This window comes from Coenobita brevimanus, chromosome 64 (genome assembly GCF_032717465.1).
Source record: "Coenobita brevimanus isolate Jiangsu-jjx chromosome 64, ASM3271746v2, whole genome shotgun sequence".
Taxonomy (NCBI): Eukaryota; Metazoa; Arthropoda; class Malacostraca; order Decapoda; family Coenobitidae; genus Coenobita; species Coenobita brevimanus.
In genome coordinates, this window is record NC_137017.1 from 18186357 (window position 1) to 18200798 (window position 14442).

The window sequence follows — 14442 nt, forward strand, 5'->3', positions numbered from 1 at the left end:
CAGCCTAATAAATTATTAGGCTGTGGATATTTGATTTAAATAATGTTTTCATGATTTTTGTAAGGAACTGCATATGCTACTCTCAATAAATAACATATTTTTAATTTATTAGTTACTAATAATAATAATATAAAAAATATTAAAATACATTATCTCTGTTGAAGCATTTTAAGAAATGCTACTACCTTCCGTCCCTCCTGCCTCCCCCAGAACTCTTGGGACCCGCCCGACCCTCCCCCATCCTTTGTCCAGACATAGGGGAAGCTCCCAAGACCGGGTGTCTCTTGGATTGCGCAATCCACAAGACAGGTGCACAAAGCAGGTGCGCAAGCGCAAATTTAGTTGTGCTTGCACACCTGCCTTTGCATGTGCGCAAGCGCAATATTGCGTATGGTCTCGTGCGGTGCGCAATGCGCAAACGATATTCACCGGAGCGCAACGGTGTGGAATTGCGTTTTGCGCAAGTGTTTGCGCACCTGCCCAGCACTGTATACTGTATATATATATATATATATATATATATAACGGCCATACCACGTTGAGTACACCGCTTCCCGTCCGATCAGCGAAGTTAAGCAACGTTGGGTCTGGTTAGTACTTGGATGGGTGACCGCCTGGGAACACCAGATGCTGTTGGCATCCCTACGTGTCAAGTGGGGTTGGTGGAGGATTAGTGCCCCTCCCTGTAAAACAATTAACTCTAAGCCCTTGGCCACCCCGTTTGGGATACATGGCGTCTGGCAATGAATGAATGAATGAATATATATATATATATATATATATATATATATATAAGTAGAACCTCTCTCATTCGGATTATATGGGGGGAAGGGTTGTCCGAATTAGCAGATTGTCCGGACCATCAGGGTAATCTCTAGTTCATACCAAAAACTATCTACAGATGGTATGTTTGTTAATTATTAACATATGTGGCATATGTCGTAGGCAAAAAAATAAATTAATTAATTAACTGTAATATTTGGAATAAAAATAAAACTTATGTAGGTAAAAAATACATTGTCATCTTTGGCATATTGATAACGCCCATATGGGCAAGAAGCTAATGTTTGATGTTCAAGTAAAGCATATTTAAGTACAAAAAATATCCTACAGTAATCACTAAACATTGCAGAATATTCTGACCCATTTTTGTGTAAGCAAACTCCTCCTTTTAACACCTTTATTCATTGCAGAAGCTACACTTGCATTAAGGGGCATGGTAAGGAGGATTAACTTTTGAAATACAGCGTAAAAATATAAATGGTTGGTGAATTAGTTGATGGAACGAATGCTAGCGTGTGTTTAAACAGGCGCCCATGTTGCAACCTAGCGTGATCCGAGACTAAACTAATGACGATCGCTTTCCGCGCCGATACTGAAAATGACTTTAGAATTACTTTCAACATATTTTTGGAGCTTATTATTTTTAAATTTTGTCCGGATTAACAGAAATCCGGATTAAAGGGGTCCAGACCAGAGAGGTTCTACTTATATATATGGCTTCACACTGGCAGTCACTGGGGAGGGGGTTTAATGAGGCTAGGGTGGATGTACTTTCGTGGGGAGGGTGACACTGGGGAGATATCGGTCACGGTGGGGGGGGAGGAGACTGACCCAGGCGGGTATGTCGAGCACTCCGCGTAAAGCACTTTCAGTAATATGATACACTAGAATTCACAAGGGGAGGGTGAGCACACTGGGGAGGAGTGACACATTCTTTGGGGAGGGGTCACGGGGAGGGTCCACTGTGGGGCGGGGCTGGTCACACTGGGGGAATATTAAGAGAGCATCTATGACTCACAGTTTCTGACAGAAGGGGAGGGTAAGCACACTGGGGGACAGTTACACGTCCTTTGGGGAGGGGTCATGGAGAGGGTCCACTGTGGGGTGGGGCTAGTCACACTGGGAGGAATATAAAGGGAGGATCTATTACTCACAGTTTCTGACGGAGGGGAGGACAGGGCCCACTATGACGGGAGTTCCAGGTGGCGGCCTGGCATAGGAGGAGGGCCACCCGGTGGGTAGTATAGAGGCAGGTGGTCCGTCGGGTTGCCATGATTCCGGGGAGAATGGGACGGTGGTGTGTGGGGTGGCTCCCTAGCTGCTACGGCCCAACAGGGGGCCGGGCTCTTGGGGCTGGGGCCAGAGAGGGTCAACAGGTGCGCAGCTCAGCGCTGGCCCTTCATCGTAGTCGGGGTTGTGGGAGAGGACCTGGGAAGGCCCGGGGCTGGGGTTGGGCGTGGAGGGGGTGGCGCCCTGGTCGCACAGCTATCACACCCCTCAGAGGTGGCTATCAGGGAGGGGCTGCAGCTGCCGACATCTGGGGAGGCTCAGCTGCTGCGACAGGCACCGGGGAAGGCCTGCCGTCTCTAGTGGTTGCAGTCTCGCCATTGGGAGGAGGCTGTCACGGGCAACTTGCTGCCTCTCATCCCGGGGGAGTCTAACAACACCTGGGGCTGCACCGACAGGACACTGGCCCTTGGGGATGTCTCGCCCACTCTGGACTCTGGAGGTTCCCCTGAAAAGGAGCAAGAGCCGCCTTCGGATACCGAGGGGCAGGGCGAGGGACACCTCACTTCGCCACTGAGGTGGTGGTCGGGGCGAGAGGCGCCGCCTTCTGCAGGAGCCTGGTTATGGGCAAGGGGAGAGCAGCCTGGAGCCAACCCACCCGCTGCTACAGACCCTGATGGCGGGGAGTAGGTGCCCAATGGATACACCTGGCTATTGCCACAGCTCAGACAGAGGCTGCACTCCGGCCTAGTTCCTGACGACGGGGAAAAGGCACCCGATGGATACGCCCGGCTATTGCCACAGTGCTGACGGAGACTGCTCTCCTGCCTTTGGGTCTGGGGCTCCTGCCCTGGAGACAGCTTTGGTGGACGGCGGCGGCACGTCCGCTGCTCCTTGAGGGGGATAGCAGCCCTTGAGGCTCCTCCTGAATCCTCTTTCAGAAAGGAGACCGATCTAGGGGACTCGGCATCCGAGGGTCTGCTTGGGAGCCTGTTAATACAAGTCCCATCCCGATTCTGATAAGCATTCCCTCTGCTGGAGTGTAGTGTGCTTTCCCTGCACACTGCCATGTGGCCTGGCTGCAGAGAAGAGGGGCATCAGGGCACGAGGGAGATATGACGGTCTCGACTGGAAGGGGTGACAAGTAAACCAGCCTCCCTGTCACCTCCTAGTGGGGTGGGTACTGCCCCCCCGTACTCTCCTCCTGGGGTGGTGGTGTCCAGCTCACCTCACCGTGTGGATATTTCACATCAAATCAATGACTAACCCCACTCCTATATCTCCTGAGGCTTTCAACATTTCAGCAGTCAACCCAGACACACCTGTTGAGTTCCCCACCTGCATCCTGCCTATTGCCCTGCTCACAGCAGCAGCATCAATCAAAGACCAAATGCCAAACACTGGATCTGCTGGCTCCAAACCTTCTTTGTTCTGGTCAAATTTCTCATTCAGCAACCAGCTGTAATGCTCTCTCCATGCATCTTTAATATCCTACTGTTCACTATCCTTCCTTCATCATTCTTCACACACTGCTCACCTATGATGTCCCTATTCTCCCTCTTCATCCGATTAGCCACCTTAAATATCATATTCTACCTTTCCACATGATTTAGGCTATCAAGGAAAAGTCAACGTGACTCAGGCTTCGCCCTGTAAACCTCTTTTCTAGCCCTGCGCTTGGCAGCCAATTGTACCTTTTTGTTACCAACCTTCTTCCATTCCCGGAAAAGGCTTCTTTTCTCCTTAACTGCAGCTTCTACACCCTCATCCGACCACCATGTTACTTTATATATTAAGGGGGACCCATGTCCATCCACACACTAAATCAGTAACTCTCAAGAGGATGCTCTTGATCAGAGCTCTGTACTACTCACTAACACCTCTGTCCAGGCCTGTTCAGTCACCACGCCCCTCATCTCGCTATGGAAAGCATCCCTTACTGCCTGGTTTTTCAGCTTCCATATTTTCCTCCTAGGTGCGTAGGTCCTCTTTTTCACCTCCCGCTCGTAAAGCACCATGTCACGTATCAGTAACTTGAGTTGCTGCACACACTCCTCGCTCATTATAACTTTAACATCCATCACTAACCTCCAATCAGCCCTCCTGACCAGGAAATGGTCTATCTGGCTGCTCTTTCTCACGTACTTGTATGTATTCAACCTACTCATACTTTCCTAAAATGTGTGTTGCACACAATCATGTTCGTGGCCTCTCCAAGCTCGAGTATCCTCTCACCTTCCTCATTTCTTGTATCATATGCACATCCCCAAGTATTCCTTAATGTCCTAGAGCTGCTTCAGTCTCCTTCCAAAACTACAATCTCATCATCCCCCATATCACTTACTACATGTATTAAGTCATCCCCAAACTATCTTTCTCTACCTCATCCAAGCCTGCCTGTGGGGCATACACCGATATAAAAGCAAACATAATCCTACCGAACAAAATTTTCACTATTATTATCCTATCACCTACTCTCATAACATTCATGACATATTCCACCTATTTCTCCCCAACCAACACACCCATACCACCATATCCATCTGTCCTTCCCTGCCAGAACAACTTATAATAACAAGCCCTCCCAGCAATCATTCTGGCTGATCCTCCCCTATACCGGACTTCCTGCACACACACATCGCACATCCACTGCTTTGAATTTCATTCTTTAATGTGGTCATATTCAGTAAATAAAAAAGGGGAGAGACGTGCCACAGGCTCCACCCACTGCACAGTCCCAGGTCCAGGCAATGGGTCTAGGACCCCTAGCCTACCAGCCTTGACCAGTGGCTGTGATAGTGGCCTCGGGGCACCCTGTCAGGACAGCTACAGGGACACCTTCCAAGTGCACCTTGGCACTGTAACTGCCCTACCATTATACACCCATTGATAGGGGAGTCTCCTGGGGTGCTACTCCCAGACTCAGGCCCCTTTCTATTGGGCGGCAGTGACAGCTTGGGAACCGCAGTGCCCTGTACCCTCTAGTACAGGTTTGAGCCCCATCTCACCCCGACCCCACGATCAATGTTGGCAGAGCCCTTGTCACGCCTCCCCTCAAAAGGTCTGCCACTAGGTGGCGGGGGCAAAGTTTTCCAGCCGCATACCCTTGTTGGCATCAACACCTGTGACGTAGTGGGGTAGCCTACGTTGCGTGATAAGTAAAGCACATGTGGTGTAGTGTATGAGATAGTTACCTTGCCCAGATGGAGTCCAACAAGGTATTGTTTTTGGTTGTTTTGTTATGCAGCGTATTCTGAGTCCTGACTTCTTGGGCACAGGTACGGTGAAACCTTGGGTTCTTTGTTCTCGACCAGGTCAGTCACAGACAAGGAAGGAAAGTCCAAACACCACTGGTCAAAGGGCACACTTATATTTTACCAATAGACAATTACACACACACAGTCTATGATCAAAACTGTGGAACATACAATAACCAAATAACCTCAGAAGGCTAGCTCTTACAATAAATCCTTCCACCTAGTTCAGCAAGCTTACCCGGTAACCATTACACAGTATTCTACTTTTCCTGATATAGAGTAATTTCCACACAGTGTCACAGGTATGGTTCACATGATACACCAGATGCACTAGGTTTCGGGTATATGACAAGGACTGTCAAGTATATCTCAATATACCCAAACACATGACATAGACGGCAGTCTATACTCAAATCCTTATGTATATTCCGACAGGGCAGGTGACTGGAGGTATAGGACTAGGGGTTTGGGGCGACGGGGCAGCACAGGGAGGGGGGGAAGGGGTCACTGGTGTTATCAGTCCGTGTGTAACACTGGGGGGGAGCCACACTGGTGTGAACCCGTGGCCTGGCGCCATGCACTCCGCGCATAAGGCTATGGACACAAGAGTTCACAATTGCACACAGGGGGGAGGGGGCAACACTGGGGAATCACGGGGGGGAGGTGCACTGAGGTGGAGAGGGGAAAAGGCACTGGTCCACTGGGATGAGGCTCACAAACACTGGGGGGTAACACACAACCTTAGAGTCTCTTACTCACTGTTATGCTGAGTGTTTTTAGGCCGACTCCTCGTACTAAAGACACTAGCTACTGAACGGGGTCCTTTTTCCGGACCGGAAGTAATACACTAACAAGGGAACAGGACATAAAAACTAGGCAGTCCACCTTTAACACATCTATTACCTTAATTACAACACCTTAACAATATCACATAGGATGGTATTATAAACAGAGGATACAGACATACAGAGTTACGTTAATGTAATATGGGATATTCACACACTCCTTAATTATGCTTTATAATAGGTTAAGAGTCCGTAAGTGGATGGGATTCACTTGTACCAAAGTCCAAAAGGTCTTAGCGTGTCGGGGCAATGGAGATGTCTGGGCTTGATGAGCCGAGGAGGGATTATTACTATAAGTTAGCAAGGGAGGTAGAGCACTAGAGTTCACTGTTTAGGCTCGGCGCGGCAACTCTCGCCCGTGCGTACACTGACAATGGGGGGACTACTCTAGATTGGACTTTGGGATAGCACTGTTCGGATGAACCCAGAACTTATAGTCTTTGTTAGGGGAAGGTATTTACGGACACTTTTTGGTGTATTCCCGCTGGTTCACTCTGTCACTGGATCAGTACAGGGAAGGGGAAGTCACTATTCTTGCCCGAGTTTCTGGGGCGATATCACTTTGTCACTGTAAGGTGTAGGTCCCCACTCTGGTCACGGTGCAGGAGACCCTCTTGCCTGGGGTCTCGACCTGTTGTAGGTCCTCCTCTGGTCACGGTGCAGGAGACCCTCTTGCCTGGGGTCTCGACCTGTTATAGGCCCTCCTCTGGTCACTGTGAAGGGAGGCCTGTCTGTGTTGGCCCTAGGGACTGGGGCCAAACAGGTGTAGCAGACGGGCCTGACGTCGTAGGGTCTGCGGCAGGGGAGGTCGGCGTTGACGGGTTGCCGGGCTCGCCTAGGGGTCCGAGGACTGCGGACGTCTACCGGGGAACGCGCCGTCAGGTGTGGGCTGCGGCCTCGTCTCCCGCTGGTACCTGGGGAAGACAAGAATTTCCCGGGGGTAGGAGGTAGGTCCCGACTGGGACCAGGCCTCTGTTCAGGTGACACTTTAGGGGTAACTCCCCCGGGTGGTGTTCGGCTACTCCTGCAGGAGTTAGCTGGCTCTAGAGGACACACGGAGGCCGTGGTCTGTCTTACACTTATGGAGGGTAGCACAGAGGCGACTCTCTCTCTTGTCTTTATAATTGCCGTGGCACCAGGTTGATCGGTACTGGGACCCACTTGTGGCGGTGTGTGAGGGTCTCTTACCCTTAGAGTGGCTAGGGGCGTGAGCCCCGTACAATCCACTATTGGGCCTCCTGCCCTATTTGTTATAGAGGGCTCTCTTCCCTCGTCAAAGGACCTCCTGTCCTGATAGTGGCAGAGGGTATTACGCCCTCGTGGCTCACTGTGGCAGAGGAGACAAGCCCCTCGTGGCTCACGTGGGTTACTGCGGCAGAGGAAGGGACTTCCTCGTGGCTCGCGGTGGCAGTAGGTGGAAACACCCCGTGGCTCACCTAGGGACCTCCTGTCCCGTTGGGGTGAAGTTGTGGTCATCACCACAAGACTACGAGGGACTGACATATCAGTCCCACCCCACTGCTGTCGATGGTTAACCCGCCTTGTAATTTGTTGCGGGTCTAGGCTCACCTGGTGTTGAGGTTGTTGCGGGAAGAAGGGGCACAGGTCAGTGGTGGTTGGATGACCCTTTTGTCCCGGGTCACTAACCTGACCGTTATCTCCTCCTCGGGTGGTGGGGTGGTGGTGGCCCGGTGGTGGTGTGGGGGGTGGCGGGGCGGAAGGTCCGGTCGCAGGCATTTTACCACCGTCGCTCGTGAAAAAGTCACGACCCCGTGACTGCAGGTGGTAGGTGATGGTGGTTAATGTCTTATGGACCGGGGTGAGGTGTTGCAGGAGGTTCGTCCAATGGTTGGTCATGGTGTTTGGCTCTCGGTGGGGGTTGAAAGAGAGACGGATGGAGGATTGGCGGTTTGTCTGGCGTAGGAGGCGGAGAAGCTGGGGTGTCCGTCGGATCCTGGTGGGTGGGCGGTCGTGGAGGCGCCATAGCACGCTCTCAATTTTGCTTGTTGGTAGTTTCCACGATGCCTGAGATGGAGGTGTAGTGGTGTATGTAGATGGTGGGCGGAAGATGCGTCGTGATCTGATGGTCGTGGTGGTGAGGGTGGGCGTCGGCGGTGATGGTGGTTGGGCACGTGGGGAGTTGGTGGGTGATGTGTTGCATGGGGCGGTGCGTGGTGGGGTGCGGGTGGGGTGTGGTGGGAGTTGTGGTGGTACGGTGGTGGTGGTTGTTTCCGCGGCGGTGACGGTGGGAGTTGGTGATGGGTGGTGTGGTGCGGTGTTGGTGGTGGTCGTAGCGGGCGGTGATTGGGAGTGGTGGGTTGGAGGAGGTGGGGTAGCCGGAGGAGATGCAGGCGGAGGTGAGGCTGAGGGGGAGGATGGTGTGATAGGGAAAGCGAATGAGTTGGCTGTGTTGGCGGGGAAAATGAGTGGCGGGGAAGTGATGGTGGTGGGTGGTGCGGGGTTGTAGATGGGAGGGAGTAGACAGGAGGAGGCGGTTTTGGGAAGTGGGTTAGGGGAAGATGAGGTAAAGGTTCTAGGAGGTCTGTGAAGGGGGAGGCAGGCTTTGTGTTGGGGAGGAATAGGCAGGGGGGAGGCGGTAGTAGTGGAGAAAGTGGTGTGTGAGGTGGGAAGGTTAGGAATAGGGGTAGGAATAGGGGAGGGCAAAATAGAAGAGGCAGTGAGAGGAGAGGAAAAGGAAAGATGATGTTTTTCCCTGTCATAGACTGGGAGAGATGTGAGGTGGCCCCCGTCATTACGGCGGGACACGGGGGCAGTGAAGGAGCGCCTTCTGTGCTTTCCTCGTCCCGCGTTCCTGCTGTGAGGCTTGGGGCGATCGGCGCATGGTGGGGAGGCCTGTAGGCGCTCTTGTGTTGCTGTGCTGTGCCTGGCGGCTTTTAGCTGTTCACGAATGTCGTGGATTGGGCACTCCGGGCAGCAAGGAGAAAATTCCCACGGATTTACAGGGATGAGGTCCTTGGGGAATTGTGTGATGTCGCCGATGCGTTTGGGGGAGGAGTGGACGGCTAGAAGGCGCCTTATTTGGTTGATTTCTTTATCCAGGTCTCCTGTCGGTTCATGTATTGTAAAGTGGTCTTTAATGAAACTGGGGAGGATCCTGAGGAGTTTGTGGAATATGAGTTGTTCCCGGGTTTTTGCGTCTGTGCCCGGGTACGCGGCGGTGACGAGCCGCCTAGCCTGGATGAAGGTGTCATCGAGGCTTCTGTCGTATGTGAGGGCGTCTAGTTGCGATAAGGCTACAACTGTGCCCAGAGATGGCGTCACTGCCTGTTTCACAATTTGTGTGAACTGGTCCCATGACAGTTCTGGGACTACTTTTGGTATGACATTGGTGATAATTTCCCCCAGATTCGGTAGTGTGACTGCAATTTTCTCCTTATCTGAGTCGAACCCTATGTCTAAAAGGGGTTTGATCATGTCCAAATAAACATCCATGTCACATTGGTCCGGGTTGAATTTTGGTAATTGAATGTGCGGCTTAGCTGCCATTGTGCAAGGTTTCCTTTAACGTTCCCCCGTGCGTTACTCGGATCCAGAACCACCGCTTGCCACCAGTGTTATGCTGAGTGTTTTTAGGCCGACTCCTCGTACTAAAGACACTAGCTACTGAACGGGGTCCTTTTTCCGGACCGGAAGTAATGCACTAACAAGGGAACAGGACATAAAAACTAGGCAGTCCACCTTTAACACATCTATTACCTTAATTACAACACCTTAACAATATCACATAGGATGGTATTATAAACAGAGGATACAGACATACAGAGTTACGTTAATGTAATATGGGATATTCACACACTCCTTAATTATGCTTTATAATAGGTTAAGAGTCCGTAAGTGGATGGGATTCACTTGTATCAAAGTCCAAAAGGTCTTAGCGTGTCGGGGCAATGGAGATGTCTGGGCTTGATGAGCCGAGGAGGGATTATTACTATAAGTTAGCAAGGGAGGTAGAGCACTAGAGTTCACTGTTTAGGCTCGGCGCGGCAACTCTCGCCCGTGCGTACACTGACAATGGGGGGACTACTCTAGATTGGACTTTGGGATAGCACTGTTCGGATGAACCCAGAACTTATAGTCTTTGTTAGGGGAAGGTATTTACGGACACTTTTTGGTGTATTCCCGCTGGTTCACTCTGTCACTGGATCAGTACAGGGAAGGGGAAGTCACTATTCTTGCCCGAGTTTCTGGGGCGATATCACTTTGTCACTGTAAGGTGTAGGTCCCCACTCTGGTCACGGTGCAGGGAGACCCTCTTGCCTGGGGTCTCGACCTGTTGTAGGTCCTCCTCTGGTCACGGTGCAGGGAGACCCTCTTGCCTGGGGTCTCGACCTGTTATAGGCCCTCCTCTGGTCACTGTGAAGGGAGGCCTGTCTGTGTTGGCCCTAGGGACTGGGGCCAAACAGGTGTAGCAGACGGGCCTGACGTCGTAGGGTCTGCGGCAGGGGGAGGTCGGCGTTGACGGGTTGCCGGGCTCGCCTAGGGGTCCGAGGACTGCGGACGTCTACCGGGGAACGCGCCGTCAGGTGTGGGCTGCGGCCTCGTCTCCCGCTGGTACCTGGGGAAGACAAGAATTTCCCGGGGGTAGGAGGTAGGTCCCGACTGGGACCAGGCCTCTGTTCAGGTGACACTTTAGGGGTAACTCCCCCGGGTGGTGTTCGGCTACTCCTGCAGGAGTTAGCTGGCTCTAGAGGACACACGGAGGCCGTGGTCTGTCTTACACTTATGGAGGGTAGCACAGAGGCGACTCTCTCTCTTGTCTTTATAATTGCCGTGGCACCAGGTTGATCGGTACTGGGACCCACTTGTGGCGGCGTGTGAGGGTCTCTTACCCTTAGAGTGGCTAGGGGCGTGAGCCCCGTACAATCCACTATTGGGCCTCCTGCCCTATTTGTTATAGAGGGCTCTCTTCCCTCGTCAAAGGACCTCCTGTCCTGATAGTGGCAGAGGGTATTACGCCCTCGTGGCTCACTGTGGCAGAGGAGACAAGCCCCTCGTGGCTCACGTGGGTTACTGCGGCAGAGGAAGGGACTTCCTCGTGGCTCGCGGTGGCAGTAGGTGGAAACACCCCGTGGCTCACCTAGGGACCTCCTGTCCCGTTGGGGTGAAGTTGTGGTCATCACCACAAGACTACGAGGGACTGACATATCAGTCCCACCCCACTGCTGTCGATGGTTAACCCGCCTTGTAATTTGTTGCGGGTCTAGGCTCACCTGGTGTTGAGGTTGTTGCGGGAAGAAGGGGCACAGGTCAGTGGTGGTTGGATGACCCTTTTGTCCCGGGTCACTAACCTGACCGTTATCTCCTCCTCGGGTGGTGGGGTGGTGGTGGCCCGGTGGTGGTGTGGGGGGTGGCGGGGCGGAAGGTCCGGTCGCAGGCATTTTACCACCGTCGCTCGTGAAAAAGTCACGACCCCGTGACTGCAGGTGGTAGGTGATGGTGGTTAATGTCTTATGGACCGGGGTGAGGTGTTGCAGGAGGTTCGTCCAATGGTTGGTCATGGTGTTTGGCTCTCGGTGGGGGTTGAAAGAGAGACGGATGGAGGATTGGCGGTTTGTCTGGCGTAGGAGGCGGAGAAGCTGGGGTGTCCGTCGGATCCTGGTGGGTGGGCGGTCGTGGAGGCGCCATAGCACGCTCTCAATTTTGCTTGTTGGTAGTTTCCACGATGCCTGAGATGGAGGTGTAGTGGTGTATGTAGATGGTGGGCGGAAGATGCGTCGTGATCTGATGGTCGTGGTGGTGAGGGTGGGCGTCGGCGGTGATGGTGGTTGGGCACGTGGGGAGTTGGTGGGTGATGTGTTGCATGGGGCGGTGCGTGGTGGGGTGCGGGTGGGGTGTGGTGGGAGTTGTGGTGGTACGGTGGTGGTGGTTGTTTCCGCGGCGGTGACGGTGGGAGTTGGTGATGGGTGGTGTGGTGCGGTGTTGGTGGTGGTCGTAGCGGGCGGTGATTGGGAGTGGTGGGTTGGAGGAGGTGGGGTAGCCGGAGGAGATGCAGGCGGAGGTGAGGCTGAGGGGAGGATGGTGTGATAGGGAAAGCGAATGTGTTGGCTGTGTTGGCGGGGAAAATGAGTGGCGGGGAAGTGATGGTGGTGGGTGGTGCGGGGTTGTAGATGGGAGGGAGTAGACAGGAGGAGGCGGTTTTGGGAAGTAGGTTAGGGGAAGATGAGGTAAAGGTTCTAGGAGGTCTGTGAAGGGGGAGGCAGGCTTTGTGTTGGGGAGGAACAGGTAAGGGGGAGGCGGTAGTAGTGGAGAAAGTGGTGTGTGAGGTGGGAAGGTTAGGAATAGGGGTAGGAATAGGGGAGGGCAAAATAGAAGAGGCAGTGAGAGGAGAGGAAAAGGAAAGATGATGTTTTTCCCTGTCATAGACTGGGAGAGATGTGAGGTGGCCCCCGTCATTACGGCGGGACACGGGGGCAGTGAAGGAGCGCCTTCTGTGCTTTCCTCGTCCCGCGTTCCTGCTGTGAGGCTTGGGGCGATCGGCGCATGGTGGGGAGGCCTGTAGGCGCTCTTGTGTTGCTGTGCTGTGCCTGGCGGCTTTTAGCTGTTCACGAATGTCGTGGATTGGGCACTCCGGGCAGCAAGGAGAAAATTCCCACGGATTTACAGGGATGAGGTCCTTGGGGAATTGTGTGATGTCGCCGATGCGTTTGGGGGAGGAGTGGACGGCTAGAAGGCGCCTTATTTGGTTGATTTCTTTATCCAGGTCTCCTGTCGGTTCATGTATTGTAAAGTGGTCTTTAATGAAACTGGGGAGGATCCTGAGGAGTTTGTGGAATATGAGTTGTTCCCGGGTTTTTGCGTCTGTGCCCGGGTACGCGGCGGTGACGAGCCGCCTAGCCTGGATGAAGGTGTCATCGAGGCTTCTGTCGTATGTGAGGGCGTCTAGTTGCGATAAGGCTACAACTGTGCCCAGAGATGGCGTCACTGCCTGTTTCACAATTTGTGTGAACTGGTCCCATGACAGTTCTGGGACTACTTTTGGTATGACATTGGTGATAATTTCCCCCAGATTCGGTAGTGTGACTGCAATTTTCTCCTTATCTGAGTCGAACCCTATGTCTAAAAGGGGTTTGATCATGTCCAAATAAACATCCATGTCACATTGGTCCGGGTTGAATTTTGGTAATTGAATGTGCGGCTTAGCTGCCATTGTGCAAGGTTTCCTTTAACGTTCCCCCGTGCGTTACTCGGATCCAGAACCACCGCTTGCCACCAGTGTTATGCTGAGTGTTTTTAGGCCGACTCCTCGTACTAAAGACACTAGCTACTGAACGGGGTCCTTTTTCCGGACCGGAAGTAATGCACTAACAAGGGAACAGGACATAAAAACTAGGCAGTCCACCTTTAACACATCTATTACCTTAATTACAACACCTTAACAATATCACATAGGATGGTATTATAAACAGAGGATACAGACATACAGAGTTACGTTAATGTAATATGGGATATTCACACACTCCTTAATTATGCTTTATAATAGGTTAAGAGTCCGTAAGTGGATGGGATTCACTTGTATCAAAGTCCAAAAGGTCTTAGCGTGTCGGGGCAATGGAGATGTCTGGGCTTGATGAGCCGAGGAGGGATTATTACTATAAGTTAGCAAGGGAGGTAGAGCACTAGAGTTCACTGTTTAGGCTCGGCGCGGCAACTCTCGCCCGTGCGTACACTGACAATGGGGGGGGGACTACTCTAGATTGGACTTTGGGATAGCACTGTTCGGATGAACCCAGAACTTATAGTCTTTGTTAGGGGAAGGTATTTACGGACACTTTTTGGTGTATTCCCGCTGGTTCACTCTGTCACTGGATCAGTACAGGGAAGGGGAAGTCACTATTCTTGCCCGAGTTTCTGGGGCGATATCACTTTGTCACTGTAAGGTGTAGGTCCCCACTCTGGTCACGGTGCAGGGAGACCCTCTTGCCTGGGGTCTCGACCTGTTGTAGGCCCTCCTCTGGTCACTGTGAAGGGAGGCCTGTCTGTGTTGGCCCTAGGGACTGGGGCCAAACAGGTGTAGCAGACGGGCCTGAAGTCGTAGGGTCTGCGGCAGGGGGAGGTCGGCGTTGACGGGTTGCCGGGCTCGCCTAGGGGTCCGAGGACTGCGGAAGTCTACCGGGGAACGCGCCGTCAGGTGTGGGCTGCGGCCTCGTCTCCCGCTGGTACCTGGGGAAGACAAGAATTTCCCGGGGGTAGGAGGTAGGTCCCGACTGGGACCAGGCCTCTGTTCAGGTGACACTTTAGGGGTAACTCCCCCGGGTGGTGTCCGGCTACTCCTGCAGGAGTTAGCTGGCTCTAGAGGACACACGGAGGCC

At 52.8% G+C, this 14442-nt stretch overlaps 1 non-coding gene across 1 annotated transcript; it reads left to right on the top strand.

Moving 5' to 3' along the window:
- The first annotated feature begins 520 nt into the window (after positions 1-520).
- On the top strand, positions 521-639 carry LOC145404764 (5S ribosomal RNA). Its single transcript, XR_013898221.1, has one exon. It is a non-coding gene; the product is annotated as a 5S ribosomal RNA (ribosomal RNA).
- Positions 640-14442: the final 13803 nt, after the last annotated feature.